Below are 12,912 nucleotides of genomic sequence, written 5' to 3'. Positions count from 1 at the left end.
GCATGTGCGGAGCATGGATTTATGATTATGGTTTTGTCGCTTAAGGTGCATTAAGGGGTCGTTTGGATGCCTATGAATTCTGTAAGTTGTAAATGGATTATAGGCAATTGGATTACAGGGCTGTTTGGATGCATGTATTTGCCTGTGCTGTAAGCAGATTAAAGCTTTTAGCTGTAATTTGAAACTTGGTAAAAAGCTATGTTTCAGATTATAGGTAAAGTCTTTACATCTAAAATGGCATTAAACAGGTTAGAACACAGTGGTTAATATACACTCATGATATGTGGGGCCCACTGTAATATGTTTGGTGCATCTAATCTATCGATCATGTACTTCCCGTGATGCTCTCCCGTGACTCTAAGAAAACAGCTCATCCATTATCAAATGGACCACACAAGGGAAGGATGGGACGTCCACCATTAAAAACTTTTATAAAAACTTCTAGATTTCATTTGGGGCCACTTTGATGGGTGGAAATCATCTGAGCCGTTTAATGTGTGCATGCTTTAATACTTTCTTAGGGTCCTAAAGAAAATCAAGTCTTTCTTATGTGATTTGCCGATTTTGGAAGGTTCACTGCCCAAGCTCTATGGTATGAATTCCTACTTTATTCATTGTAAACACTTTACAGGCTAGCCGAACACACAATATGTTTACCACATACAAACAATTTCATGTGTAATGTGTTTACAATTAAAAAAATTACGAGTATCCAAACGACCCCTATGATTAGACACATTAGTCTATGGTTGAAGAAAGTTGTGATTCATGGACCTTTTTGGCTATATGACCATATAGGTGCTTGGATATGCCTGGAGCTGTAATGAGTCGAGTTAGCTCGGTCAGCTCGCTTGACTCGACTCGCCTTAGCTCGAAATTGGATTTGAACCGAGTCAAGCTGGTTTTTGGAGCTCAAAAAAATTTTGAGCCGAGTTCGAGCTTGCTCGAGCCCGACTCGACTCGACTCAGATCGAACCTCAACTCAAATCGACTCGGATTGAATCAGCTCGGGAACCAAAGCTTGCCGCCAACAAAGGTTCTCTATTTATTCAACACACGGGCACCCTAATTCCATTCCCCCGACTCTCTCTCTGCGCCTCTCTCTCTCTCTCTCTCTCTCTCTCTCTCTCTCTCTCTCTGCCTCTTTTGTTTTCTTCTTTTCTTTGGCTGCAACATCAGGTATCTCCCTCTCTGCTTGATCTACCGTACATCAAGGAGCATTCTGCTTCAACATCAGGTATCTCTCCCCCCCCCCCCTCTCTCTCCTTATCTATTCATATCAATTTGGGCATTTTTTAATCCTTCAAGTAACATTGTGCAATGATTTGTGTATTGGGAATTTTTGAGTTTCGAATCCCTAATTAGGGATTTGTAGTGCCGATTCCCTAATTGTGGATTGGTGTAGAGGTGTTGTCTAAGAGAAGACAGTGTTGTATCAGAGGTCCATTTGCATGAAGATGCTGATATCTTAGTCCATGAGTGTGCAACATACATTTGGTTATACATTTTATAAGATGTTGAAGTTGGTGGGCCATCATTGATCAAATAGACTGCATTGTTTGGATCAGTGGCCCATGAGATTGGAGGATTATGCATATCCAGTGGCCCCCACAAAGGTGATCATACACATGGATAAAAGAGGGGCTGCATATGCTTCCATGCTCCCATGCCTGTGGTATCCCTTGTTGTCCTTTTTTTTTTTCTTTTCTCTTTTTTAAACCAAGGGTATTGTGCTGCATTTATTATGATGTTTTCATTGATCTCATGCCTTTATCTTCACCTGGAATCGGATCATCTAGGATTGTGGCATGCTTCACTTTCAGTATTTCACAACTGCAAATAGTTGCAATCAATACCCTGTTTTCAGTGGAATCCATACTCTGTTCTTGTTCTCTGCAAAGAAATGAAATCAGAAGTTTGGATCTCTCTCTCTCTCTCTCTCTCTCTCAGTTTGCTTTAATACTCTGGCAGTGTGATGAATGAAACGCAGGCAGTTCAAATTTACTGAGAAATTGCATACGTGGAAACAAGTAATTAGACTAAGTTATCCAAATTCTGATACCAGTTTAGGTGCATAATTGACAAAATATTGCCGTACATTTGTTGGACGTTTAAAAATGAAAAATATCCAATAGTCTTATTAAAAAATAAAAAAGTGTCCATGAATCAGAGGTTTGGATTGTTAGGCTAGTCTAATTTTCAGCAGGTCCCACAGGTCCCACAGGTCCCACAGTGTATTTGGTTTTATTTGACTTCATACACAGGCCCGCCCTAGATTCCACAACATGGAAAGTTCCATTTACCAAAGCACTCAGCATGTAGGCCCCAGTGAGCCGAGCTTCTTTTTCCTTTTGGCAGGATGCTTCACAGCAATGCACAAACAATGTGAAAATATACATTTTCTGTTTTTCATCTTGTTTGGCCCACCTGATGAGTAGACCATCCTAATTTTAATCCCATGGCCCACCTGATGATAGGACCCACCTAATGAATAGCTCGGAATTCCCACACTTAGCATCTATCTCTCTGCTTTTTTTTTTCTCCCAATGCACCACAAAAAAGGTGGGAACATGGCCCAATGATCCATCATCAGGATCGTACAGACAGGTCCAGTGTGAATGTATGGAAGAAAAGTCCAACGGGACAAATGATCTTAACCATCCAACATGTGTCTTACCAATGGACAAATGTACAAAATATGAAGCTTTGATGATGATTATGAACTTTCCATGGTGCCATTTCTAAGTGGCTGTGTATGAAGCTTACGTTCTTATGCAGCCAGAGTAAAACCAAGTAAACCCTGCACTCTGTTTATTTCAATGCATTCCCAAATCTACAATGAAATATATTTCAAGTGGAGGATTTTTGAGGATTCTTAGTGGGTGTCTAGAAAGAAGTCAACCAACAGTCTGATGGGTATCATCTTTGAGATACATCCATCTACTGCACAATGCAAGAGATTAACAGTGGATCTCCTATATGTGCTGCTGCATGTACAAGGACAGAGTTCCTGATTTCTAAGAAAAAAACAAAGCTGCTAAGATTCATATCCTTTCTCACAATATAAACAGCTAGATTCAATCCAACTAGCATGCACAAAATCACATTTTAGCTCTTTGAGATCCCCAGCATGGTTGTATCAAATGAATGTCACTCAAGCATGATGAAAGATGCAATATTGTAAAAGGATGGAAGCAAAACACACATGCATAGTATATACATATTAAACTCTATTACTCTGTTTTTCAGTTCCTACAAGGATGCATGATTTTCTAAATAGTTACATATACTACAGCAGTGATATGGTGCCTGTTTTGGAGTGAGAACGCATGGGGAGCATAGCTTGGCAAATTTGTGCTCCAGCTTGGCTGTTCATCAGGTTGGCCCTGCTGTCTAGATGCCCTGGCCTAATAATCAAGTAACTTGGCTTAGACAATGAGCCACATGCGTATCTTGAATGGAAACTGTCAGTTGATGTTTTCTATCCATCCAATTTCTTGGTAATGTGTGGCACACTTGATGACTGGACTAGCCTGGAGCATAGATGGTGGGGCCTAGCTGATGAACGACCAGGTTCTTGCCTGTGAGTTACATGCTAGCACGTGTGACCAGGTAGACCCAACAGGGACCCAAGCTCAGCCTGAGTATGGCTATAGCTGAATGAGTGTGGGTGTAGTTTTGTTAGGAAACTGTTCAGAAACTGTTAAATCATGGATAGAGGAGAATAGTTTGCCTATCTTAGGTTTTGCTTGAGAAGGTCGAGATAGTTAAATCATGTTTATATTCTTGACTTCTGTGGTGTTTGTGAGAAGTGGGAGTTTTGAGCAAATAGACAGATGGAAAAAGTTTGGCATTTGTCAGGAAAATAACATCAGGATTTGTTAACATTCTTATCAACTGTGGGATGAGAGAGTCCCATCAAGGTTGCTGAATATGATTTTGTTGATGAGAAGTATTTTACTGTATGCAGAGGTAGCATGCTTTGGCACCCCATCCAGGTCGGAATTCTTGTGGATGTAACCTGGGCTGTCATCTTACTCTCATACATTTGGCTTTCGGCAGATCCTGTGTTCTTTTTTTCTCTATTAGTTACTTGGTCCATCAAATTCAGCTTGTTGCTATCTAAAAACTGAGTATCAATTCTCTTGATATTTTATTTATTATATTCTGTGGATCCATCAATTGTTCTGAAAGTCACATGTTCAAGGATTTATAGAATCCCTGAACCTATGGCATTCACTCTCATGCAGATGTGACAGAACCATTGTTGATAGAGGTTGATCAGATATATCATTTAGCTTGCCCAGCTTCTCCAATCTTCTACAAATACAATCCTGTTAAGGTGAATATGACTCGACACCTCATTTATGAATTATGAATTTCTGTTTATCATTTATCTTTGAATTTATGTTTCAAAGTGATCATGCGAGTACCTTTGAGTGCTTATGCATGGCATCTTCTTACTAGTGATCTTCAGTATACTTGTTTCTCATATGTCCAACAGTCTGTCTAGCTTCAGAAGCTATTTTAGTATATATCACATGTTCTGTGACGTTACTTCTTGGAGCTTTATGGTAGACAGCCGATGGTGCACTGAGTCTCTTTTTCCTTCTTTGGATTGCCTTAACCGCCAAATGGGTTTTTGTTGACCATTAAGGAAAACAGTAGTTTCAGGGGAATCCATGTTCAAGGATCGGTTGGACGATACAATCAGTGGTATTTTTGTACTCAGCCCATCAAATGTGTTCCAAACTTGATGGACAGTTCAGATCGATTGATTGGACCATCCAAGTGTATCAATGCAACTAGGAGCACTATAACTTAAAAGTGCTTTGAGAACACCAGGGCATTTCTCTTTATGAATTATGGTTATCAAGTTTTGTTTTAATCCTTACTGAAATCTCTAATACATAATTACTGTTAACTAAAATGAGATGAACTTATTTTGAAGTGGCAACCAAACAGGCCATTAGCATTTTTATTGAGGGATTGGGAATTTGGTTATTTCCAATAACAGCTTGCAGTTCATTCCATCCAAATGCGGCCTTGTACTGATTCTGTTGGCAATAGGATTGAACTGTGCATTTGATCCATTTGAAGAATCTGAACTAACCTAGAGTTGGTTGACTATATGGATGGTCTAGATGGCTGCATGGGATGTGCCAATGTGCTCCATATTAGCAAGATCCAGGTTGTTCATGTGGTGGTCCCCACTGTGTATGTACCATGGCCAATACCCAGTCATGAGGGGAACCACATATGCATGAAAAGCTATAAAAAAAGGGAGAATGATACACATTCAATATGCATTGTGGCCCATCTGATGACTAGACTTTTTTTTTTGGCTACTACACATACATGGTGGGCCCCACCTAAGGAATGTCCTGGACCTCGAATCCATGGGCAGGGTATAATTCAAAATCCTACCGTAACAGGTAGCTGTAGGAGAGCTTAATTGTTTACAATTTAAAATCCTACTATAACAGGTAGCTGTTGTAGAGCTTGATTGTACTATATTTCAATGCTAATCGCTGCCATTTCCTTTAGCTGCAGTAGAAGTTTGATTTTGTAGGGTTTTTGGTGCATCTTCCATCTATGGCAGAGCTTATCAAATTAAAGTTTGTATTTCACAATTGCTGGCCCTACTTGTAAGTTGTAACGTGCATCGCAACATTTCAACCCAATGCACTAGGAACTTATGTTTTCTCCATGATTAGTTTTAGGGGTCATTTGGATGCCTGTAAGTTTAATTAGTTGTAAAGGGTCTACAGGTGTTTGGATAAGAAATTTCACTGTCAGTTACAATTAGGGGTGCACACGGTTCGGTTTGGTCCGGTTTTGGGGTGAAACCGGAACCGAACCGTTCCTAACGGTTCTCGGAAATTTAGAACCGGAACCGAACCGTTGGCACCCTAGAACCGAACCTGAACCGAACCGTTAAAACCGGTTCGGTTCCGGATCGGTTCCACGGTTCTTGGCTTTTTATAATCCAACCCAATTGCAAGCCCATGTCCATCCATGTTGTGGTCCATTTGATGAATGGTTTAGATGTTGTATAAGGTGTTCAAAAATACATTTATGAAAATAATTATTCTAGAGAAAATAATTATAAGATATACAAAAATACATCGGTTCGGTTCAAGGTTCGGTTCCACGGTTCGGTTCTACGGATCGGATCCACGGTTTGGTTCTACGGATCGGTTCACGGTTCGGTTCGGTTCTACATACCCCCAAACCGAGAACTGAACTGTTGTCACCGGTTCTTTGATTTTTGGAACCGGAACCGGAACCGGAACCGGACCAAACCGGACCATTTGGTCGGTTCCGGTCCGGTTCTACGGTTCTACCGGTTAAATGTGCACCCCTAGTTACAATATAGCATGAGCTCACTTTTAGGTGGAACTTGTTTGCAACTTAGAAAGTTATAACTATATGCTTGGACTATTATAGATTCAAGCAAACAAATTATAGCATTCGACTTTCAGGTTTTGCTTACAAATTTGATTTCGGAAATATTGTGATGACCACTAGACGGATGTGGAGGTGGAATGATGATTTGACGGTGATGAGATGTTTGGATGATATTTTCTAGCTTGAGGATATTTGTATCTTATTTTGTGGATATTTAATTATCACTGTTTTCTTATTATGTTGTACACCTTAGATTTAGATATGATTCATTTTTGGGATCTATGAGTATGTTTACATCCCTTGCTTTTTGTATAGGTTGGTTTGTTGAATTTGGAAAGTGAGGACTTCACCAATAAAGTAGTAGACACTACGCAAACTAGTTTACAGGTTTGCCATATAGAAAAGATTTTTCCACCGGCTTTTTTTGATATTATATTGCATTTGCCCATTCATCTAGTGGGCGAGGCCAAAATAGCAGGACCGGTACAATATCGATGGATGTACCCCATCAAGAGGTGCGTGCTAATGTTTATAAATTAAATTTATTTTTCATTCTATTCCAATCACGCTAATCGACCATATATTTCTAAACTGTTTAATATTGGTGACCATAGGTACCTGCTCATACTGAAGTTATATGTACGCAATAGAAGTCGGCCCGAGGGTTCAATTGCAGAAGAGTACTTGGTAGAAGAATGCTCAACTTTCTGCTCGAGGTACTTATATAATGTAGAGACAAAGTTTGACTGACCAATACGGAATGATGACTGTGGTAACACCGTTATAGAACAATCATCTATTTTTCTACGAATAGGTCATGCATTAGGGAAGCTTGAGGATTGTGTACTGGATAAAGTTGCAATTACACAGGCACATCGATATGATCTGTTTAACAGTAGCGCACTCATCCCATTTCTTGAGTAAGACAACTATGACACTTAATTTATACATGTGGAAAACAACTTACCACCATGTTTCTTACTGGAACCAATTCATATGTAGAGAACACAAGAATGTTGTTAAGCAGAAGAATCTTCGCGCACGACCAAGGGATATAGAACGCATTCACATTTCATAAATGGTTTAGCGATCATGTAAGTAGTCAACGCAATAAGTTGACTGACATGTGCATGTTCATTTATTTTCATGTAACATTTTTTATATTCGAATAAGTTGAACAGTTGCGCCACGCAAAGAATGAGCAGGTCTCAGAAGACCTTAGATGGCTAACTCGGGGTCCTAATATGGCAAGAAGATATAAGAGTTTTATAGTAAATGGCTTCAGGTTTCACACTAAAGATCGAGAGAAGAAAAGAAAAACTCAATATAGTGGAGTTGTGGTGATTGTAAAGACATTAAGCTTTGCGAGTGTTAATGACAAAAACCATATTGCAGGAGATGTAACTTACTATGCTGTCTTGACAGACATCATTGAACTGGAATATTGTGGTGATCGGAAGGTTGTATTATTTAGATGTGATTGAGTTGATGTTCTATCTCAGGGCAGGGGTGTAAAGAAAGGATAAATTTGGGTTCACGCTCGTGAATTTTAAACGGCTATGCCATACCGGTCAACAGTTGTTTGATGAACCATTTGTGTTCGCATCTCAAGTTGAGCAGGTGTTCTATGTGCAAGACCCCGTCGAGAAAGATTGGCATGTTGTAGTGAGGACGAAACCTAGGGATTTGTTTGAGATGCATGGGGAAGAGTCTGCAAATGATGTTGACACCAACTTAGAGAGTTCGTCATGCAATGGTCAAAGTTTGGAGGACTCGAGTGATGACATTATTAGTTGGGAAAGGATAGATATCTGTGGTACAACAATTCTCACACCTTTACTACCTGCCCAAAATATGGTAGATGATCAAATAGATGATACCGATTTTTCTGATCCCTATGGAGATGACATTATGTACAATAATTGATTTCTTATGTACCATATTGTCCTGATATATAAAAAAGAAATTCAAATGTCTTTTTTTCATGCGATTTTGTTATTATTATTACTGTTTTTCGAAATTTGAATGTCTTTTCATTAACTAAAGATGAAGAATATTTTATTGTCTTACTGTCATATTGCTAGACATATACAGGTGTTAGACACAAGGCACATTAAACACACGGCTAGGCGACCGGTAGGTCCTATGACTGATGCAGGACCTAGCCAGCCTCAGGTGACCCAGGCTACAACGAGTCCCTCATAGCCTCAAGATCTGCACCAGGTTACAACTGGTCCCTCACAACCTCAAGATCCGCACCAGGCTACAACGGGTCCCTCTAGTGGTATGCTATGCATCGATTATTTCTTGTGCTTTTATGCTAAGGAACTATATGGGTATGCATATTAATGTTGTGATTTTAATATATTCACAGGGTGTGATAAAAAGAGAGGCCACACACGATGCCTCGAAGTTTGGAAGATGCGTGCAAGACAACGAATTCCTATTCCCGTCAACACTAAAGTACCCGTTGGTGACAATATTAACAAGCTGACAAACTTCCTGGGGACAATAGCATGCAATGAGGAATATGCACCCCTTACATTTACTGATTGGAGGGCAGTGCTGAATGAGAAGAAGGATGATATATCGGGACTTGTCATAGTAATGATGACAATGTTTTTTTTTTTTTTTTCGTTTTTCATTTTTTTCATTTTTTGTTCATTATGTGATTGTCTATTTTAACATGTGTTGCAGTCTAAGTTTGAGTTTGACACAATTGCAAAAAGAGTTGGGTGTTACAATCAATTGGTAAAAAATGGAAGGATTGGAAATGTGATCTGAAAAAACTCCACTACTCTCCTCATGAGACTGACGAGGAGCGGCTTGCGGACCTTTATGAGTGGGTCAAAGAGGATCAGTGGAAGGCCCTCATTCAGTTTGAGAACTCTGAAGAGGGGAAGATATGTGATGGGTAAATATTGATTGCTTTATGTTTTAGAATCACACAACAATCTTTCGTTGATATCTTATAATTTACTCTGTCGGTGTGTTACATATAGGCTTGTACGAAGACAAATATAGAGAATTGAAAAAAATAATTAATCAGCCACGCTGTAGGCTCAAAGAGCTTTGCACGGATACGTGAGGAAGAGGTAAATTTTTTTAATCACTCGATCAACCATGTTGGTCTATTTCTCATATATAACTTGTTTACGTAATGATAGAGGAAGAAAAAGGCCAGTGGCTAGGATCCAAGCCAGGCAAATATGTTTATATTGACCCATACATGCAAGAGTGGTAGGCCTATGGATGAGGCTTCATTAAGAGCAATGGTATGTTCATTTCCATGATACAAGTTTTCCTCCTTGTCATAATACTGTTCATAAGCTATTATTTGTAGGAAGTGTGCATCCACATGATTTGTGTAGATGTGGTAAGTTTATGAAGTGTGCTATCATATTGTTAGGCTGTGTTTCTTTGATAATTTTAGAACCAAGATGATATTTTCATCGCATTTACTCAATCTAGGCCACTTCCAATCCTGATGCATCACGGGAATATGGACACAAACTATGCATGCTTGGTAACCAATCAATTACAACCCATTATTCTTCTGAGAATCTCCCACCCAATGCCATCCACAACATCCAAATGATTATTTAAGGACCTTGAAATGAAGAGAGGAAAATGCATCTCACAATACTCTAGATTCGATGACATCCTTGTGTAAATGTTAGCTCATTCTTCACATGTAAAGTTACTGCTATTGTTCATGAGTACATCTTGAGTTTATTTTTCAGGTGTTCTGATATCTTATTTGCATTTTTCAACTGATCAGGAAGCTGAAATATCAGCATCCATATGTTCAGGCTCATCAAGGAACTTGGATACAGCTCAGAAGAGAGGCTCCACAATTCTTAATCTGAAATGCACAAATGCTGAGGTTCTCGATGTGGATTTAGTTCATTTCTATGATTAGAGTGTTCTTTCTTTTAAGTTGAATTTCTTGCCTTTTATATTGCTAATTTAGCTTTGAATTTAGACAGGGCTGATGGGGAAAGCTCTTCTTGAGTTTCAATCTACCAAGGGAGATGTACTTCATGCCCACAAGGTGAATATACTGACCAGTAAATAGGTATATTGTGGCTTTATCTTATAAATATGTTCTTATTCTTTTCTATATTCTAATATCTAAAGGTTGAAGATTTTGATAAGTTATATCAAATGCTTGAACTGCATTTATTCACTCACTTTAAAGATTGAAATGCATGGATATTTTAATCGGTAAGAATTTGTTGCAGCTAGAGGTCATCTTAGAGTTCCACACAAAAGATATTCATGTTCCACGTCAGTGTTTATTCATTGTTAATTTGACTCACGTCAGACATGAGGAATGCTGGATGTATAAAGAATTTCAGACCCTATATTTCATCGAATTATTGACTCCAGTCCTGTATGGAAGGAGTGGAATGGAAAAATCTTTATTGTAATCATGAGAACCTTAGACATTGATTAGGGGCATTGCTGGCAAGGTCTCTGAAAAAAGGGTGACTATTTTGGCATGCCTTGAAGAGAATTCTGTACCCAAGCAGAGCAATGGGAGATAAATTATGAAAGGTTAGAAGGGGCAGCATATGATTGGCTAAAACTGATTTGATGGGAGTAGCATGGTAGGTGCAAGATTGGTAGGTTTGCTGGAGATTTCTATTGACGAGCCATGAAAGTGGGCTTGGCTTAGCAAATTTGTACGAGTGAAGTGGAGTTGTAGACCCTCTGGAATGGAGTAAAGGCTATGCAGTAGTGCAGCTTCTCTCAGAGGTTCTGGAAACAATGATTTGGATCAGTTATCTCTGTTCTTATATTCCTCATTCATTGATTCTATCAATTTGATTTTTATGAAGCTCTAGAGACGTTGCTTTTGATGGGCCTTTTTATTTTTCCTGCTCATATAGGCTGTGTTTGGATGCAATATTGAATTGACTTGCAATAGGTAGTTTCATTAAGGTGGAAATGACTAAATTGTAGCTTCTTTCGTTTTCAGTCTAAGGGCCTGTTTGGATTGGTGGAAAAAGGGATTGAACAGAGGAAATAAAACTGATTCCTCTGATGTGACAGTTCCCCACATTTGCAAAAGTAAAGAGAACTGAGGAAATGTGTTTTCCTTTCTACTGCTTTCCCCAGAAAAGGGCCATTTCCTTTTACTCTCTAAAACTAAGAAATGAGATTTCCACTCTTTTTGCAGGCTTTCTAATCAATAGCATCTCCACCTACAAAGCCGTGGCATGGTAAGTTCACTTGTTTACTTGTAAGAATCAAACCTCCTTTCCTGAATCTAATTTTCTTTGCATAATTCTCTTTGATGTATGTATTTCATCATCGCGATTTTCAGGTTTCTTGGAAACAACAGGTTGTCCGATATACTGCCATCCCAAAAAAGCTATAAACTTCTTAATGTGTATGTTCATCTGACTCATTTGTACTGAACTTGTAGCTTTAATATGTATTTTGATGCAATATTGAGTTGAATTCCAATCTCTAATTCTGATACCAATTAATTTCTTTTTGCTATTTTGTTTTGTAGGTTTTAGGCATGGATGAATGAGAGCTAGATTGATGTATTTTTATTTTATTTTATTTTATTTTTTGTATTTGAAACTATTTAATTTATTATTGTAAATATTATTCGCTGCAGTAGTAAAGAAGAGAAGGGAAATGGCTACAACATCAAACAAAGAAGCCTCCATCTACTTGCTTATAAGTCGCTTTGTAAGCCATAGCCCATCCTACCAATGCAACAGCCAATTTTTTTGGCTTGCACATGCGTGCCACATAAGCACATAAGGTGGCATGCCTAATGCTAACCTTTCACTCAGTGGCATCAAATGAATGGTTAAGATGAAAACTGTCAACAATCTATGTCCAGATCACCAGCTCTTATGTGATTTTCATGCCACACTATCCAAATGTGTCCATTATCTTGGATATGCGGCTTTGGTTGTGTCAACGTCGTGCCCCGTGGTTGTACTTTCTAACAAATGCATACACAAGTCTAAAATGCATGGGTGGGTCCAAAAATTTGAGTACCACAATGTACTGTACACAAACAACCGCTGGTAAAGGAAGCTGACTGCCGGTTAAACCTTTACTGACACGGGTCCTTGCTCTTGCTCCGGTGGTAGACTCTCAGGAGTTTCAACACCTGGTCAAGGGTTTGAGTACCCATAGGTGGTGAAATTCCACTAGCGTGAGTGTGTGTGCATGTGCAAAAAAAAAAAAAAAACCTTTACCGACACAGGCTTTAGCGGCGCCACCCTGACCGCTGGTAAAGGTGTATAAATCTCACATAAAGCAGCGGCCAGCACAACCGCCGGTAAATGAAGCTGACTGCCGGTAAAACCTTTACCGACGTAGGCTTTACCAGTGCTTGCCTGACTGCCGGTAAAGGCAGCCCCGGTAAAGCTTGGGCTGCCTTTACAGTAAAGGCCAGTTTTCTTGTGGTGGATCACGATGTAATTTCAATATGATCATCAAATGGGAGAGCCATCTAACCGGAATTTG

At 39.2% G+C, this 12,912-nt stretch overlaps 2 long non-coding RNA genes across 2 annotated transcripts; both read left to right on the top strand.

The window, feature by feature from the left end:
* Positions 1-3,565: 3,565 nt before the first annotated feature.
* Positions 3,566-8,393, top strand: LOC131242827 (uncharacterized). The gene is made up of 2 exons (XR_009169741.1): positions 3,566-4,342; positions 6,727-8,393. It is a non-coding gene; the product is annotated as an uncharacterized LOC131242827 (long non-coding RNA).
* Positions 8,394-10,956: 2,563 nt separating this feature from the next.
* LOC131242826 (uncharacterized) lies at positions 10,957-12,171 on the top strand. Its single transcript, XR_009169740.1, has 2 exons — positions 10,957-11,809; positions 11,936-12,171. It is a non-coding gene; the product is annotated as an uncharacterized LOC131242826 (long non-coding RNA).
* The last annotated feature ends 741 nt before the right edge of the window (positions 12,172-12,912 follow it).

Source organism: Magnolia sinica, chromosome 4, assembly GCF_029962835.1.
Source record: "Magnolia sinica isolate HGM2019 chromosome 4, MsV1, whole genome shotgun sequence".
Lineage (NCBI taxonomy): Eukaryota > Viridiplantae > Streptophyta > Magnoliopsida > Magnoliales > Magnoliaceae > Magnolia > Magnolia sinica.
Note: the sequence above shows the minus strand (reverse complement) of the source record. Positions and strands in the feature narration are given on the sequence as shown.